Source organism: Tupaia chinensis, unplaced genomic scaffold (assembly GCF_000334495.1).
Source record: "Tupaia chinensis unplaced genomic scaffold, TupChi_1.0 Scaffold000685_1, whole genome shotgun sequence".
NCBI classification, from domain to species: Eukaryota; Metazoa; Chordata; class Mammalia; order Scandentia; family Tupaiidae; genus Tupaia; species Tupaia belangeri.
In genome coordinates, this window is record NW_006160208.1 from 4,092,040 (window position 1) to 4,095,449 (window position 3,410).

The window sequence follows — 3,410 nt, forward strand, 5'->3', positions numbered from 1 at the left end:
CCCCCGGCCGGGGCCCCGTTAGCGGCTGTCCCGCAGCTCCACCACCCTGGCGCCGCCGGGCGCCCACTGTGCACTGGGCGGCCACAGCCTGGTGACACCTGCTGTCCGCAGCGAGGAACCTGGACTTGCGGACTCGCGGCCGGACCCCGCACCACGTGCCAACAGCGCCCCGGTGCGGGAGGCCGGGCCGAGCCCAGCGAGCCTGTCATTGGAAGGGACTTGACCTTCCATTTATTGGGTTTTCATTCAAGGGGACGTTTCACCCCGCAGGGCCAAACTGCGTGGGCTGGAACTCTAACTTGGACTGAGACAGTTTGCTTAGTCACTGAGTGCCCCAGTTTAGTCATCTGCAAAATGGGAATGAAATATTAACTAGATCATCCACTTCATACGAAGATGTGGGAAAAGAAAAATGAAGGGATCCTTTTAGTCGTGCATTGCACCATTTAACATTGTGCTAGAAGTTTCCCATAATAAACAGGATAGTTAAAAAGCCAGTTGTAAAAAAAACAGTTATTTGCAGATAATACTGAAACGGAGCAAGGACCACCCTAATGATTTCTTAAGGTTCTTGAAATATAAGGTCCATTTCCATTGTAATGGCCCAGAGTAAGGACAAAGGCTTCAGACTTGGATTATGATAATGAAACAACATTGACCATAAAGAAGGGCCATTTGACCTCTAAAACGCTCACTTAAAGGCAAGACGGAAGTTTTCATTTCAATATGTAAGACGTTTTGTAGGATGGAAACTGCAAGCGGTGAGCTCAAAGACCCCAGGGCTGAATGGCTCCAGAAACCTGAAGAAAATATTGATTATCTAAGGCCTCACCAATCAAGAATGCCCATGAGATGATCACGCCCTCTTGAACCAATCAGTGAACCAATCCTGCACCTGGGAACTCTGCCCTTAATTTTGTCCTTAAAAACGCATGTAGGGAACATCCCTGGGAGACTGGGTCTTTTCAGCATGAGCTGCCCGCTCTCCTTACTTTGCAATAAGGCTGTACTTTCCTTCATCACACCGTGTACCTATAGTTTGATTTTATAGCGCTAGGGTGAGCGAATCTAGTTTGAGTTCAGTAACAATACGTGTGTCTATGCCTTCTTAAATACCAAGAAAAAGAAACTAAAGTAGAGCACATGATTATGATGTGGGAGACAGGGACCCTATAAATATAGTTAGGATATGAGCCTAAAATGGAATCACAAAATGGCTGTTTTGAGATAGAGGCAGAGGTGACTCGGTGATTGACCTAGGCAGCATGACCTAGACCTAAACCAGGATTTTTCCAGGCCCCGCCACATTCCAGGAAGAAGATAAGAAAATGGTTTTCAAGGCCCATAGCTTCTAGCCAATATCTCCTGACCTTGGTACCTACTCCAAAATTAGGAGAATAACTGGACCCACCCAGCACACACCCCTTTGGACCAGGAGGGGCATGCATGCACAAGCCCCACCTAGAATAAATCCTGACAAAGCCCTTCCTGACCCAAATAAAAACCCCCTCACCACAGTTCTTCTTGGAAACCCATTTTTTCAGAGACTTTTCCCTTCTTGGGAACTCTTTTCTCTGCCCCTCTCTTTTAGGAAATTCCCTGCTTTGTTATACCTACTCTGTGTCCATGACTCTAATTCTTCCAGAGCGTGGGACAAAAACCCGTGTCACACTGCAAGTGTGGGCCCGATCACCCTGCACCCACGCGTTCCCTCATCAATTAGACAAAAGACCTGATACATCAAAGCAATTGACATTGAAACCAAGCAGGAGTCCCCTAATGTATTTTCTACGGTTCTTGAAATGTAAGTCCGCGTCCATTGTAATGGCCCAGAGTAAGGGGTAAGTCTTCTGACTTTGGTAGTGATAACCAAACAACACTGACCATGAATAAGGGCCATTTGACCTCTAAAACTCTCACTTAAAGGAAAGATGAGGTTTCCTTTCAATATATAAGATGTTTTGTAGGCTGGAAACTGCTTGCTGCGAGCTCAAAGACCCCAGGCTTGAATGGCTCCAGAAACCTGAAGAAAAAATTGATGATCTAAGGTCTCACCAATCAAGATTGCCCATGAGATGGAGATGATCACACCCTCTTGAACCAATCACTGAACTGATCATGCACCTGGGAACTCTGCCCCTAATTTTGTCCTTAAAAATGCATGTGGGGAACATCTTGGGGAGACCGGGTCTTTTCAGCATGAGCTGCCCACTTTCTTGCTTTGTGTTTTGCAATAAAGCTGCACTTTCCTTCATCAGACCACGTGACTGGTTTGGTTTTATAGCACTTGGGCGAGTGAGCCTGATTTGGGTTCAGTAACAATATGAAGTTACTAGAAAATGACTGAACTAGCTATGTGCAAGGCAGAATGAAAACAATCTCAAAACTTTCTGAGAATCGTGAAAAAACAATTAAATAAATGGAAGCATGCACCATCTGCCTGGATTGAAAGCTTAATATTTTCATTTTCACCATACATTTTATACCATCCTGATAAAAATACCAAGTAACCCTAAAGTTCTTTTCGAAGAGCAAAAGAAAGTGCAGGCAAAAAGATTTGAGTAAGATGAGTCGGAGAGTGATCTGACCTACTTATATTAAAATACATATATTTTTTTTTGAGAGGTTTTCGCTATAGGGCGCGTACGCTCACCAGACAGACAGAGACATAGAGACAGAAAGCGAGAAATCACCCCCCAGAGGGGATGGTCACGCCGCAATCCCTTCTCCTCCATTCTCCTCTCGGGATCTTGGGCACGCACACACACGCGCCTCAGTAAGGGAGGGATGGATTATGAAAACAAAGATGTATTTAAAGAAAATGTAGGTAAATATTTATATAACCTTGGGGTAGAGAAGATTTATCTAAGCATGAACAAAATAAAAGGACAGAAAATAATCATAACTACAGAAGAAACAGTAGCACCCACCATGGTTTGAACACTTACCGTTTTCTAGCTCTGGGATGCATATTTTACATGCATTGTCTTGCATGGCATGTTAACAGCCCTACAAGGACAGGCATTGCTAAAGACCCTTGTCATGGAAGAAAGCATAGTACTGAGAGATTAAGTAATGCACCAGAGTAAAGAAGCCAGTAATGTGTGGGGGCAGGATGTGACCTTTGGTCCTTCTGACTGCAAAGCAATGAACCTTTACTAAGTGATGGTGTGTCTTTCTTTTCTTTTTTTTAAGGTTTTTGCCATAGGGTGCGTGTGCTCTACAGAGAGACAGAGAAAGAGACAATGAGAAGGAAAGCAAGAAATCATTCCCCAAGACAGATGGTCATGCTGCAATCCCTTCTCCTCCATTCTCTTCCTGGGATTTTTGGGTATGCATACACAGGCACCTGGCATGAGTTTCAAGCTGCCAGGTGCAGGACTCAAACCACAGTCAGCCATGTGAGAGTC